The sequence below is a fragment of the Ranitomeya variabilis genome, chromosome 4, assembly GCF_051348905.1.
Source record: "Ranitomeya variabilis isolate aRanVar5 chromosome 4, aRanVar5.hap1, whole genome shotgun sequence".
NCBI classification, from domain to species: domain Eukaryota; kingdom Metazoa; phylum Chordata; class Amphibia; order Anura; family Dendrobatidae; genus Ranitomeya; species Ranitomeya variabilis.
In genome coordinates, this window is record NC_135235.1 from 482968905 (window position 1) to 482985554 (window position 16650).

Genomic DNA, 16650 nt, shown 5'->3' on the forward strand with positions numbered 1-16650 from the left:
ATCACAAGGCACTTTCAATACAGAGCCCTCCCCTTTGGCCTAGCAGTAGCTCCTCGTGTGTTCACAAAATTAATAGCAGAAGTTACGGCGCACCTTAGGGAAGAAAACAGGCTGGTCATCCCATACGTAGATGAATTCCTAATAGTGGGTCGTTCGTTCAGTCATTGCCAGGGTCAGGTGAAAGAGTGATGCATCATCTGGGAAAACTTAGGTTGTTGTTTAAACCTAGAAAAATCAAGGTTAGATCCACGAAGGACACATCTTTCTGGGACTCTTACTGGACTCAGACCAACAGGAGTGTCGTCTACTGGATCAGAAGAGAGAAAAGTTAGTCTCCTCTCTGCATGTATACAAAATCCGGTGATGTCCCTCAGGAATGCTATGTCCCGTTTGGGGTCCCTCACCTGTAATCCGGCAGTAAAATGGGCACAGATCCACTTGAGAGAGCTACAGCGGCATGTGTTAGAATGCCAACATTCCTTACGGTGTTATCTGGAAGGTATGCTGACACTGCCTCAGGAAGTAATACACTCACTCCATTGGTGGTTAAGGATAGAATCCCTTCAGAAGGGGGTCCCTTGGGTTCCTCACATCACCAGAGTAGTCACCACAGATGCCAGTCCCAGGTGGTGGGGAGCTCATCTGGGCATCCATCCAGTCCAGGGAGCATGGTCAGGAGTAGAAAAAGAGGGCTCCTCAAACATGTGGGAGCTTCTAGCAGTAGAGAATGCACTGCACAGTCTTCTACCCTTCTAACGGAGGCACCTTGTAAAGGTCTTCTCAGACAACCAGGTCACAGTCACATACCTAAATAATCGGGGGCACACATTCCCAATCACTAATGCATATTACGAAGTGGATTCAGCCTCGCAGATGTAAACATCCTTTCATTGTCCGCTCTTCACATTAGAGGAAAAGACAACATCAGAGCAGATTTTCTGAGCCGCAAACTGCTGCTACAGGGCGAATGGTCCTTCAAGAACTCAGTATTCAAACAGATTGTGACCAGGCGGGGTTGTCCGCAGATCGACCTTTTTGCAACCAGACAGAACAACAAGTTAAGGAAATTCTGCTCCTTGGACCCAAAAGAAATCTCTCAAGCGGTGGATGCCTTTCAGATCAAATGGGACTTCACTCTTGCCTACGCCTTTCCCCCAATTTGTCTGATTCCAGCTTTACTAAGGAAAATCAAAGAGGAGAGGCAAGGGTGGTTCTCACAGCTCCCTTTTGGCCCAAGATACCTTGGTTGTTTTGGCTGAGGAACATGTCAGTCACAGAACCCTGGGTCCTTCCAGAGATCCCGAACCTTCTAGCTCAGGGGCCCATATTCCATCCTAAAGTGACTGGGCTACACATAACAGCCTGGAACTTGAGAGGTTAATGCTAGAAAAGAAAGTTTTTTCTCCCAATCTGGTTTCTACCTTACTCAGTAGTAGAAAACTAATCACTACGAGGATTTATGGTAGGACTTGGAGAAAGTTCCTGTCATCCACAGGGTGTACTTTGGGGGGAAGGGTGCCCCTAAAAGAAATCCTGGAGTTTCTTTAGAAGGGGCATGAGCAAGGTCTGGCAGTCAGCACCTTATAAGTCCAGATTTAGGCCCTAGGTGGATTATACAATTACAACCTCACGGGTAATCAGTGGGTGATTAGGTTTATTAAAGCATGTGTTAGATCCAGACTGGTCCCGATAGCTAAAACACCTCCATGGGATTTAAATTTGGTTCTAAATGCGTTAATAGAAGCCATCTTTGAGCCGCTAAGTTCAGGGTCCATAAAATTGATCACCCTAAAAACTATACTATTGGTAGCCCTAACGTCAGCCCGCAGGGTGAGGGATATACAGGCTTTGTCGGCAGACCCTCCCTTTACCCTGATTATGGATGATAGAATAGTCTTAAGACCTGACCCAGCTTATCTACCTAAAGTATCCAAATTCCATAGGTCACAGGAGATGGCTCTGTTGTCCTTCTGTCCTGACCCCAAGAAGAGACGTATCACACCATAGATGTTAGGAGGGCTCTTCATTATTTAACAGCGACAAAGCCTTGGAGGAAGAATAGGGTTCTTTTTTTCTCTTTTCAGGGCTCTAGGAAAAGAATGAGATTCTCAAAGGGTACCCTATCCAGGTGGATAAGAGAGGACATCAAGTTGGCCTACACAGGCACAGGAAGACCAGCCCCTGATGACCTGAAAGCCCACTCTGCGAGAGCGATGGCAATGTCTTGGGTAGAAAGAGCAGACGTGTCCATTGAGCAGATCTGTAAGGCAGCTACGTGGTCTTCACCCTCTACCTTTTATAGCCACTATAGACTAGATCTATTTGCCTCTTCTGGTCTCATGTTTCTGAAGAGGGTTCTACAGGTTGTGGCCCCTCCCTAATATATGAGTAATTTCTCTGTAATTCTCTTGGTGGTGCTGTCATGGGTGACAGAAAAACACGTATATTACTTACCGGTAATGTGTTTTTTTGGAACCCATGACAGCACCCTTATATTCCCTCCTGTTACTAAATTCATCCCCTTCCGGTTGATAGGTTATTTTATATAGTACACCACTTACGGTTGTGTTTAGAAATAGGTTGTATAAATGTATATAGATATGTGTACACTAACACGGATGTCCTTTCATGCTCTGTAATCCATTGATGCAGAGAGAGGAGCCGTCCTTGAAGGGCAGATCCTCTCTCTCATTGGTGCTGTCATGGGTTCCAAAAAAACCCCCACAATACCGGGAAGTAATATACGTGTTTTACAACTAAAATGTCATATTTCCACTCCTCAACATTATAAAATTTTGTGCGGCAACTACGGGTTCAAAATACACCCCTAGATAAATTCCTTAGGCAGTGAAATTTCAAATATGGAGTCACCTTGGGGTGGGAGTTTCTTCTGCTCTTGTACCTCAGGAGCTCAGCAAATGGTTTCCACAATCTATTCAAACAGAATCTGAATTCTAAAAGCCAAGTAGCGGTTCTTCCCATCCGATCCCTGCCGTGCAGTGTTCAACCACATATGGGGTACTGCCATATTCAGGAGAAATTGCATAACAAATTGTGGGATCCAATTTCTCCCATTATCCCAAGTGTAATTTATAAAGTTGGTGCAAAAACAGTATTTTAGTGGAAAAAAATGTTTTGTTTACATCTAAATGTTATAAAGTTTTGTGAATAACTTGTAGGTTAAAATGCTCAGTACGCCCCTAAATAAATTCCTTGAGGGGTCTAGTTTTCAAAAAGGGGTCACTTGTGGGGCTTTTCTGCGGTTTTCGCATGTCGGCCTCTCCAAATGTGACACACTCTTTCCCAGACAAATAGCTCTCTTTTCTTTCCAAGCCCTGCAATGTGGACTCCATCTGGTCTCCTTTCCAGAGGTGTTCCATCATTTTAGTTGTCTTTTTTTTAAATTGCTCACAAGTGTGGTTGACCACAGTTCTGTGCACGCCTAAAGAGATGGATACAACCAGAGCAGATGCCAAACAGACTCCAAAATGTCTCTGTCTGATCATGGTGGGTGGTTCCGTCGGGGGTCTGAATCGCATTTTTGTAGGATTCACACTGAAACCCCAACATAAGTGCTCAGCATAGAACACAAAAATGTGATCCTGCCTTATAATGGAAGCGATTAAAAAAATGTTATGTACCCCAAAATGTTACCAATAAAACCCTTAATTTATCCCACACAAAACCAGCCCCCCTATGGGCACTAAACTGGCATAAGGCCCCGTCTCACTAAGCGATTTACCAACGATCACGACCAGCGATACGACCTGGCCGTGATCGTTGGTAAGTCGCTGTGTGGTCGCTGGGGAGCTGTCACACAGACAGCTCTCTCCAGCGACCAACGATCAGGGGAACGACTTCGGCATCGTTGAAACTGTCTTCAACGATGCCGAAGTCCCCCTGCAGCACCCGGGTAACCAGGGTAAACATCGGGTTACTAAGTGCAGGGCCGCGCTTAGTAACCCGATGTTTACCCTGGTTACCAAAAAAAACAAACAGTACATACTCGCCTTTCGGTGTCCAGGTCCCTTGCCGTCTGCTTCCTGCTCTGACTGAGATCCGGCCGTACAGTGAGAGCAGAGCGCAGCGGTGACGTCACCGCTGTGCTCTCACTTCTCACTGTACGGCGGCAGTCACTGAGAGCAGGAAGCGGACGGCAAGGGACCTGGACACCGAAAGGCGAGTATGTACTGTTTGTTTTTTTTTACATTTACGCTGGTAACCAGGGTAAACATCGGGTTACTAAGCGCGGCCCTGCGCTTAGTAACCCGATGTTTACCCTGGTTACCAGTGAAGACATCGCTGGATCGGTGTCACACACACCGATTCAGCGATGTCAGCGGGGCCTCAACGACCAAAAAAAGGTCCAGGCCATTCCGACACGACCAGCGATCTCGCAGCAGGGGCCTGATCGCTGGTACGTGTCACACATAGCGAGATCGCTATGGAGGTCGCTGTTGCGTCACAAAACTTGTGACTCAGCAGCGATCTCGCTAGCGATCTCGCTATGTGAGACGGGGCCTTTATTTGCAATTCTCCAGAATAAAGCTTAGCGAGGATGTTACAAAATAGTCACTGCATCTGTAAATTAATTAACTGAGAGGTGCAATTTCTACAATAGACTCACTTTTGGAGTTTTTCTGCTGTTCTGGCACCTATATGGGGCTCTGCAAATGTCACCTGCAAACTATTCTACCAAAATCTGTGCTCTAAAAGCCAAATAACGCTCCTTCCTTCTCAAATGTGACGTGTGGCCTAACAGTAGTTTCTCACGACATATGGGGCATCACTGCATTCAGGAGAAATTGCACAATAAATTGTGGGAACCAGTTTCACCTATCAACCCTTGTGGAACTGACAAATTTGCAGAAAATACAAAGTAAAAGAAGGAGTTTTGGTGCTCACTGTAAAATCTTTCTTGGAGCCTTTATTAGGGGACACAGGTAACCATGGGTGTATGCTACTGTCGCTAAGAGGCTGACACTAGGCAAAAAAAAAAGTTGGCTCCTCCTCAGCACGGTACACCTACAGACTGGCACAAAGCTCATCAGTTAGTGAAAAAGTAGTAAGAGAAGCAACAACAAAAAAACTATACACAAGCCCAACAGAGGCACAAACAAGGGAGGGTGCTGTGTGCCCTAATGAAGGCTGCAAAAAAAGATTTTATGGTGAGTACCAAAAATAATTATCGCTGGCTGGACACAGATAACCATGGGATGTCCTAAAGCAGTCCCAAGGGAGGGAGCAGAATATCGTGCTCAAATGCGATGGATGACTGTCACTTGCAGTATCTTTCTACCTAGGGCAGTATCAGCCGAGGTGTTGGAACATAGAATATTGCAAATGTATGAAGAGATGACCAGATAGTGGCCTTGTACAACTAACCAACCAATTGTTTACAGGGGAGTATATGACTGAGCAAACCAAAAAAAAGACCAAAACCTACCCCTAAAATCATCAATCTTTATTAGTAATTCCATACAATGCCAAAATATATAAAGTGAGATAAAAATACATCGCTATAGGGACCCCCCAGAGATAGGGATACAGTTCTTGTCTAAGGTACCCTCTGTGGAAATTTTATTATGATGCCAGAAAAAAAACAAATAGAAAAAATGAAAAAAATTTTTCAAAGAAATAATAAAAAATTATCAAAAAATGAAATAATCAAAAATTGAAAAAAGGACAAGAACTTTCTGGATACAATATACCTCTACTAGCCCTAATAGGCCCTGGAAACTGTTATCCTTCCTAACAGCGGAGGTTGGCACCCTATAATGCGATGTGGCGCCACCGCTCGACGGCGGCTGTCCCTAATGTCCCTGGGTGATCCCTAATAAACTAATAATCACAGACAAAAGACATACATATTAATTTCCTAATCGAGCGTTTTTGGTGTGCTCGAAAAAAATGCTTGCGTTGCCACAGCTGCATGTCACGCCTCTTTCCGACAGCAGCAACACATGCAGGGATTGCCTGTTAGGCAATCCCTGTATGTGCTGCAGTTGTCGAACAGCTGCGAGACATGCAGACTTGAGATTTTTTTTTTGAGCACGCCAAAAATGCTCAAGGACATGATCTGACCTTTTGCTTAGGAGGTCGTATCCTAAAGGATATAAGATATACAGCTGTTTCCTTCCCTGGAAGTGCTTCTTCGGGTGCACCCACTGTTTGATAAAGATTCCCTAAAATTCTTTGTGGTTGGAATACACCTGGGGAGGGCGTTTTGCCTTTTTCAATGAGACAGAGTGTACCAGAGGAGGAGACGACTCTTCCTTGTTAATATTAAGGGTCTGATTGACGCCAGAGATGACGCTGTCGACCATGTCCTAGAGCTTGGAGGCTTGGTCCATGTCAGGATCAGAATCTGACTCGAAAGCAAAGTCAGACCCTAGGGCCACCTCAGGAGAGGGCACAGGCATAATGAATGATAGTTGGTGTGGGCAGGAGCGAGACTGCTTGGCTCTGTGCATATGTAGTGGCCTGGAGTTGAAGAGGTATAAGTTTAGGAGGGAAAAACAATAGCCTGGACAGAGCCTAGCCAGTCCTGGAAGAAGAAAACTCCGTCTGAGCGGGTCTGTTCGCCAGATGAGGAAACAGATCTTGTTGGAGCGTTGCTGTCAAGCTACGGCTATAACTGCAATACTGCCAAAACCGGAAGCAGGGTGAGGGAGAAGGGGACAGGGCTAGAAAAAAAGGCATGCTGAAAGCCCGCTCTATGAAACTAAAAGTGATCCGATAGGAGGGAAAGCGCTGATTGGATGGCGGCGCATGATAGGGGCATGTTGAGATGGAGTGAAGGCTTAACAAGCCGGGGATTAAATTTTTAACGCTGGATGCTGGCACGGCGAAAACTTTTGCTGGATGGAGGAAGAGAGCTGAGCTTTCTATGTCTTTTATAATGCCACCTTGAGGAGTGACTGCGGAGAAAAGAGGGAGAGTTTCTATTTGCTGAGGTCTTGACTCCCTCTTCTCAATCCAGAGGACAGCATCAGGAGTCGCCAGGTGAGAAGGGGGTCACTGGAAATGGAGTTCTTCCTGCACTGTCGTTGTCCCAGACGGTGCAGAAAATGGTGTTGACCCCAGGGGGAAGGAGATAACTGAGGAGTGACAACCATCTTCCTCCAGGCACCTCTCTGAGGAGAGGCTAGGGTGGGGAAAAGGTGAGGACTGTCTGCCACAAACCACCCTGAGACACGCTTGAAGTGTCAGGGGGGTAGATCCTGCCTCCCAGACCAAAGAGGGAATGATGTGGATAGCACCACACTGTCCTCTCGGTTGCTTAGCTGGGAAATCAGGAGGATACATTACACACTGTTACCCTGAAGTGAAGAATCTGAAAAAAAGACAAAGGGAAAAGAATAATAACACGCAACAAGGTGACCTAAGGTGAAAAACGGATCTGGGATCAGATCCGGGTCTGCCTCCTACTGACACTAAGCTAAAATTGATGAGCTTTGTGCCCGATAGTTGGGTGAAGAGGAACTAACTCATTTTTTTGCCGAGTGTCAGTCTCCTAGCGGCAGCAGCATATACCCACGGTTACCTGTGTCCCCCAATGAATAGATAAAGACATTTTTTTCTAGTGATGACGGAGCACTAAAATACTCAGGTGATCGGTACTCAAATCAAGCAGGTTGGACCCTCAGACTGGCTTAACTTGAGAAACAAGGATAATGCAAGTAAATGGGAAACAAGCATTTCTTTAGAAGGCCCTACCTGGAGGGTACATTTTAAATTTCAAATACATGCAAGTGTAAGGGGGGAGACCGGGCCGCGGGTACCTGTACTGTACCGGGTCCAGAACTGTTGAGGCTGCCTCCCTTGTTGCCTGGATAAATGAAGGAAAGAATGTGCGGTCAGGCGGAGCGCTGGGCATATAGATAAGGACAGAAGGTTATAAAATGTACAAACCTTTATTGAAATGCTGAACACGCAACGCGTTTCAGCGGCTGGATGCCGCCTTCACATTCTTTCCTTCATTTACCTACACTCCTTTGTGAGTTGCGAATGGAGCAGCACAGGCATTACCATTTGGAGATCCACAGGACTTATGGTCTTGTGGTCTAGTCACATGTCAGCTTGGATTCCACGCCCCACAGCTTGACCGTAGGCTCTCCACTCACCGCAGGCTTCTCCCGAGGTTGTGCAGGGGTGCACAACCCGGAGAGGTGAATGGATCTCCATTGTATTGGACGTTCCTCTTGACCCTCAGGTGTAATCCTAGGAGCACCCCCTTGCTCTGTTTTTTTATTCCCTTGTTGCCTGGGGAAGGAATGAGGAGCCGTACGGACCTCATGACCCGGGTAGGAGGGGCAGCTTAAAAAGAAAAGCGCGCCCAGCCACAGGCAGTTTGGCGTGAACCAGAAGCAGTGCGCAGCCAGGTGAGCAGCGTGCTCTGTGTTCTGAGTACCAGTGCCGCAACGGGCGGTGTTGTTTTTTCCCTGCCGCCTCCAGCGTGACCGCTGCAGAGAGAAGTGCCGTGCGCTCAGTAGCTACCAGAGACAGAAGTGCTGTGTGCGCAGTGACTGTGAGAACCACGCACGTGCAGAGGAGAGAAGGCCGAGTACCGGGCAGACTTTTACAGCTTAACCTGCCACTTGCTTCCCGCCTGTTTACATTTGACTCTGAGAGTGCTGTGGCCTCATTTGTTTCGGCCGCACGTGCTTATGGACTAAGGGCTCAGCGGAAGGTACCGGAGACCGACTGCTGACAGACCATCGCTTAAAGGACCCCATCTGAGGACATCGCCCAGCCGCTGCCCGTTATACAACCCCCCTGCGGGATCATTTGATGCAGAGAACCATACAGGACATAAGTTCCTTCATTGGACTGCTATTGTTTTACAGTTGCTACCCTTATTAAAAAGAAAAGACCTCCTACATTACTTTGTTTCTTTCATCACTGGTATGGATCAAGTGTTTGATGACCCAAATTGTTGTGCTACAGCTGAAAGAAAATTGCATAACCTACCTCCTTTAACCATTAACCCCCCTGGGAGGAGCGAATACCTTGTTTTATCAAATTGTTACATCTTGTTAACTCTTGCTCTGCCTCCTGTTTGTCACTGCATCCCGCTACCTGTTTACACACGGATGAGCCACACTGATACATTGAGCACCAAAGCCGATCTCTATTTATTACCTCATGATATTATCTTATATAGGTATTTAATAGTCATACAATACATGGTAGCAATATAATTGGCTCAGTTTATCTCTAATTATGTGGTGGCATTAGCATACATACATCTCATTAGCTAAAGTTAATTCCGTCTACACCCAGCTGAAACGTTTTGGTGTGTTTCTACTTCTTAGAGTTAATATAATGAAGAATCAAAATCTAAGTCCGTTAGACGACATTCCTAAGGGACCCCTTATCACAAAACACACATACTGGCTCAAACTCCATCTTGGAAAGCTGGAGAGAATACATGTAGAATATCCAAATACATGTAAAATCCAAATCCTGCTCTCACAATTCCCTTCTCTTGTGGCAGTGGGTGGCTGTTCCAGCCAAAGTGCACGCCTACTGTCAGGATTCAAACCCAGCATCTCTTGTGCACCAGGCGGCAGCTCTTCCCTCTGAGCTATTCAGCTCGCTGGACAGTTCCTTACTAAATCATATACAAGGTACCTGTGTTGTTCCTGTTGTCGCCAACCTGAGTTCCTGATATCTCCACCCCAAATCCTGATTGGCTTACCTTGTGATCTCTTGATTGAGCGCTCTACTTAAACCTGGCACTGCACTTCCTTCATTGTGAGATTATTGAGCTCTCAGCCTGTATGGTACCGTTACACTAAACGACTTACCAACGATCACGACCAGCGATACGACCTGGCCGTGATCGTTGGTAAGTCGTTGTGTGGTCGCTGGGGAGCTGTCACACAGACAGCTCTCTCCAGCGACCAACGATCAGGGGAACGACTTCGGCATCGTTTAAACTGTCTTCAACGATGCCGAAGTCCCCCTGCAGCACCCGGGTAACCAGGGTAAACATCGGGTTACTAAGTGCAGGGCCGCGCTTAGTAACCCGATATTTACCCGGCATCCACAGGGTTAAAACTGCTTTCGGCAGGAGCGCTGGTAATGCACACGCTGCTGCCGAGAGCTTCCCTGCACTGAATGTGTCAGCGCCGGCCGTAAAGCAGAGCACAGCGGTGATGTCACCGCTGTGCTCTGCTTTACAGCCAGCGCTGACACAGTAAACCCTGTGGACGCCGGGGACGTGACAGACATCAGAATGTGAGTATGTAGTGTTTTGTTTTTTTTTCACTTTTACAATGGTAACCAGGGTAAATATCGGGTTACTAAGCGCGGCCCTGCACTTAGTAACCCAATATTTACCCTGGTTACAAGTGAACACATCGCTGGATCGGCGTCACGCATGCCGATCCAGCGATGACAGCGGGTGATCAGCGACCAAAAAAAGTTCCTGATCATTCCCATCGACCAACGATCCCCCAGCAGGGGCCTGATCGTTGGTCGCTGTCACACATAACGAGATCGTTAGCGGGATCGTTGCTTACATCACAACGATATCGTTAACGATATCGTTATGTGTGACTCAGCCTTTAGTCTAGCTTCTTCCCACCTGCTGCTTATTATCAAGATCCTATTGTTGCTCCGTGTACCGACCTCTGGCTATAACCTGACTACGATTCCTGCTTATCCTTCCAACTACACCGCTGCTCCGTGTACCGACCTCTGGCTATATCCTGACGATGCTACCAGCCAGTGCTGCCCCTAGTGGTTGCAATATCACTACTCCAAATCAGGTCAGTCCTTAAAATAATAATCTTGCACACAAAATGTAGTCTGTTGCTGTCCAACTTAGTCAACAAGTTGCTGGACTTCAGAATTTTGGTGCCACATACTAAGAAAAAATTTTAAGTTGCAAACACAGGTGTTGGGTCAGCAAAAGGTAATTACTTAGTTGCAGAGGAAACTTCTGGATTTGCGCAACTCAGGCTCAGAATCAAACGCATGCATGCAAAATTCAATGGGGATTGTTATCATTATCGTGGAATCCTTAATCAATGTCATGTCTATTTCCAGATGCAACCTTCTCCATTTACCAATGATAGGAAATAAAAGGTTCTTTTTATCATTAATCTCTTGACTGATGAGTCTCTGGCATGGACCTCACCTTATGTGGAAAAGAACTGTGACCTCCTACATTACTTACTTTCTTTCATCGCTGCTATGGATCAAGTGTTTGATGACACAAATTGTTGTGCTACAGCTGAAACCAAATTGCATAACCTACCTGAAAGGCAGTGCTCTGTAGCTGAATATACCTCAGAATTCCACCGCTGGGTGGCAGACACCACATGGAATTTAGCTGCCCAGAGGAGTCAATTTCAACTAGGATTATCAAAACTAATTGTGGATGGACTTGCATGGGTTGAGACTCCTGTTAATTTAGAGGACTTTATTCAACTATGCATCTGAATTGATCAGAGACTCACTGAACGAAGAAAGGAAAGTGCGAGTATTTGGAAACAACCCTAACTACTCCTTTACTCAATCAGCCTTAAAACACCAACAGGAAATGGAAAGTGTGCCTGAGTCTATGCAAATTGATGTAATTCATAAACCTTTCTCTGCAGTAGAAAAGGAGAGTCAACATACAGAAAATGTATGCCTCTATTGTGGGGGCACTGGACATTTTGTCATCAGCTGTCCTAATAAAAGGACCATAACTTTCACAAATGCCAAAACTGAAAGCTATTTAGACCTTTTTAAACAGCTAGATCCGGTTATGCAGGCCATCTCATTTGTAATGCAGGATTAAGACAAAGAGCACCATCGTTTCATTTTGTCATTCCCATACAGGTCATAATTGGGAGCCAAAAAATACAATGCTCTGCCATGTTAAATTCTGGAACAGGAGAAAATTTTATGGACTTACAATTTACACTTGATAATAACATAGTAAGTAGAACTAAATCCATGCCAATCGATAAGAAAACTGTGGATGGATCACCTTTATATTCTGGACCTGTTACTCACGATACAATTGAACTTGAAAACTTGACATTTGTATTGAACCGAATTATTGTGAAGCTGTTAGTTTCCATCAATTTCCTCTCCAAAATTTCCAGTTATTCTAGGAATACCTTGGTTTTCAATCCATAACCCATCTATCAACTGGGCATCGAGGACCATTACCTTTCTCAATACTGTAAAAACAATTGCCATACTAATTTATCTGTTCTCAAACAAATTCAAGTATCCGAGATTTATTATACGAATGATGATAGCTACCACCTCAGTACCAACAGTTCAGTGAGGTCTGCAGTAAGAAGAAAGCTGATCAAATGCCTCCTCATTGTTCTTACATCTGTCCCATTGAATTGCTTCCTGGAGCATCCATTCCGTTTGGGCGAATTTTTAATCTTTCTGAACCAGAATTGAAAGTACTAATGCAATACCTAGATGAAAATTTAGAGAAAGACTTCATTCAACCTTCTTCACCAGCTGGAGCACCCTTGTTTTAGTTTCAGTGATTCCAATGACATCATATTTCTTTTCCTGCGTCAGTAGTTCCAATTCTCCTTGTTTGTTGCCTATGCTTTATGCATTTATATAGAAACATTTTAGTTTGTGAATATGTACTCATCTGGGAAGTTGTACTGCTATAGTAAGAAATTTACTTTCATTTTTTTGTTGTAAAAACATTATTTTGTAAATAATTCTTTGTCATGTCACTTTAATTTGTCAGCCAATATCAAATAAATAAATACTGCTTAAATGAATTTGAATATGATGCCTGCAGCATGTGGTTATATTGGTTAGTGGATTGGCACCGTACACACCAACCCCCCAGTACCATTGGTATCCGAAAGTAACCCCACATCGCGGTCTGTTCGGAATGCCAGGGTAAGGGTGAGCTGCCATTGTCCCTATTCCCACAATACCCCTTTAGTGTTTATTTAAAAATAATTTTTAAAAATACTGTTACCACCTTAAAGGAAATGTTCCTCTCTAAACATAGAATATAAAATGGTCTTAACCCCTTTACCCTGAGGGTGGTTTGCACTGACCGGGCCAATTTTTACAATTCTGACCACTGTCCCTTTATGAGGTTATAACTCTGGAATGCTTCAACAGATCCTGATGATTCTGACACTGTTTTCTTGTGACATATTGTACTTCATGATAGTGGTAAAATTTCTCTGATATTACCTGCGTTTATTTGTAAAAAAAAACGGAAATTTGGCGAAACTGTTGAAAATTTCGCAATTTTCCAACTTTTAATTAAAATCACAGAGATATATCACACAAAATACTTAATAAGTAACATTTCCCACATGTCTACTTTACATCAGCACAATTTTGGAACCAACATTTTTTTTTGTTAGGGAGTTAAGGGTTAAAAGTTGACCAGCAATTTCTCATTTTTACAACACCATTTTTTTTTAGGGGCCACATCACATTTGAAGTCACTTTGAGAGGTCTATATGATAGAAAATACCCAAGTGTGACACCATTCTAAAGACTGCACCAATCAAGGTGCTCAAAACCACATTCAAGAAGTTTATTAACCCTTCAGGTGTTTCACAGGAATTTTTGGAATGTTTAACAAAAAATGAACATTTAACTTTTCTTCACAAAAAATTTACTTCAGCTCCAATTTGTTTTATTTTACCAAGGGTAACAGGAGAAATTGGACCTCAAAAGTTGTTGTGCAATTTGTTCTGAGTACGCTGATACCCAATATGTGGGGGTAAACCACTGTTTGGGCGCATGGCAGAGCTCGGAAGGGAAGGAGCGCAGTTTGACTTTTCAATGCAAAATTGAGTGGAATTGAGATAGGACGCCATGTCGCATTGGGAGAGCCCCTGATGTGCGTAAACATTCAAACCCCCGACAAGTGACACCATTTTGGAAAGTAGACCTTCTAAGGAACTTATCTAGATGTGTGGTGAGCACTTTGACCCACCAAGTGCTTCACAGAAGTTTATAATGCAGGGCCGTAAAAATAAAAAATCATATTTTTTCACAAAAATGAACTTTTCGCTCCCAATTTTTTATTTTCCCAAGGGTAACAGAAGAAATTGAACCCCAAAAGTTGTTGTGCAAATTGTCCTGAGTGTGCTGATACCCCATATGTGGGGGTAAACCACTGTTTAGGCGCATCGCAGAGCTCGGAAGGGAAGGAGCACGTTTGACTTTTCAATGCAAAATTGGCTGGAATTGAGATCGGACGCCATGTCGCGTTTGGAGAGCCCCTGATGTGCCTGAACAGTTGAAACCCCACAATTCTAACTGAAACCCTAACCCAAACACACCCCTAACCCCAACCCTAACCATAACCCTAACCACACCCCTAACCCAAACACGATCCTAACCCTAATCCCAACCACACTCCTAACTCCAACACACCCCTAACCCTAATCCAAACCATAAATGTAATCCAAACCCTATCCTTAACTTTAGCCCCATCCCTAACCCTAACTTTAGCCCTAACCCTAAATTTAGCCCTAACCCTAATGGGAAAATGGAAATAAATACTTTTTTTATTTTATTATTTTTCCCTAATTAAGGGGGTGATGAAGGGGGTTTGATTTACTATTTCTAGCGGGTTTTTCAGCGCATTTTTATGATTGGCAGCTGTCACACTCTATAAGAAGCTTTTTATTGCAAAAAATTGTTTTTGCGTCTCCACATTTTGAAAGCTGTAATTTTTCCATATTTTGGTCCACAGAGCCAAGTGAGGTCTTGTTTTTTGCGTGACGAGTTGACATTTTTATTGGTACCATTTTCGGGCACGTGACATTTTGTGATTGCCTTTTATTCCAATTATTGTGAGGCAAAATGACCAAAAATAAGCAATTCATTAGTTTCTTTTGGGGGGGGGGGGCGTTTATACCATTCCACGTTTGGTAAAATTGATAAAGCAGCTTTATTTTTCAGGTCAGTACGATTACAGCGATACCTCATTTATATCTTTTTTTATGTTTTGGCGCTTTTATACGATAAAAACTATTTTATATAAAAAATAATTATCTTTGCATCGCTTTATTCTGAAGACTATAACTTTTTTACTTTTTCGCTGATGCTGTATGGGGGCTCGTTTTTTGCGAGACAAGATGACGTTTTCAGCGGTACCATGTTTTTTTATATCCCTCTTTTTGATCGCGTGTTATTCCACATTTTGTTCGGCAGTATGATATAAAGCGTTGTTTTTTGCCTCTTTTTTTTTACGTGTTCACTGAAGGGGTTAACTAGTGGGACAGTTTTATAGGTCAGGTCGTTACGGACGCGGCGATACTAAATATGTACTTTTATTCGGTTTTTTTTACATTTTTTAGATAAAGAAATGTATTTATTGGAACAATAAACAATATATATATATTTCTTTCTTTATTTAGGATTTTTTTTTTACATATGTAAATATTTTTTTTTTTTACTTGTTTACTTTGTCCCAGGGGGAGACATCACAGTATAGTGTCAGAACGCTGATCTAACACTCTGCAGTGCACAGTGTCAGATCAGCAATCTAACAGGCACTGCAGGGGGCTTGCTGGCACCTGCTCTGAGCAGGCGCTTGCAAGCCACCTTCCTGCAGGACCCGGAAGGAGCCCCGTGGCCTTTTTGGATCTGGGGCCTGCAGGGAGGAGGACGGAGGAGACCCTCGGAGCAACGAGATCATATCACGTTGCTCCAAGGGTCTCAGGGAAGCACGCAGGGAGCCCCCTCCCTGCGCGCTGCTTCCCTATGCCGCCGGAACGCTGCGATCATGTTTGATCGCAGTGTTCTGGGGGTTAATGTGCCAGGAGTGGTCCGTGACCGCTCCTGGCACATAGTGCCGGATGTCAGCTGTGATAGTCAGCTGACACCTGGCCCCGATCAGCCGCGCTGATCGGTGATGACGTACTATCCCGTCGGTGATCATATGGGCCCATACCACCTCGACGGGATAGTACGTCATGTGTCAGAAAGGGGTTAACTTAACCTTAACATATCCCTAAAATGCTGCTAAAAATAGAACCTTGTAATCCGCATAATAGTAGTATTGGTGAAGGTAAAGTATGAGCTATGTAGACGTTAGCTACGGGACACCGCGCAGCCGCAGTAACGTACTTTCAATATGACACCTTAAACATGGCGCGTATAAGTTCCCATTCTTCTCTAAGACGCATGGGCAGGTGGATTCTGCCACATCTGCGCTTCGGTTGTGTAACTACTGACTGGACAATAACAATATGTATAATCATAAAGCACCAGTCTAGAATATACCTGAGTGTACGTGACTCTCCCCGGACACCACAAGGGCATCCACACAAATGGACAACTCCGGATAAATGAGACCAAAAAGAGATGGAGTAAAAAAGTCCCAAACAACATAGTTAAAAGGCAAATACAAAATTTATTAATCAATAACACATGACAACTATAAATGTATATCTGCTGTATGCAGTATATACCAAACAGGAAGGTATAGCAGAGGAAACATATCGATACATCGGGTTACATGTGGTCAACACTATTCATCTCTGGGGTACACACTAATCAATGTGTATGTCAAGAAGAAGGGGGTAATTCAAAGACGTTTATGAAAATGTGTGCTTACCCATAAATAGGTCAGAGGAGTAGACCACACTGCACCCGACAGGCCCGACTGGATGACTGGGCAATAAC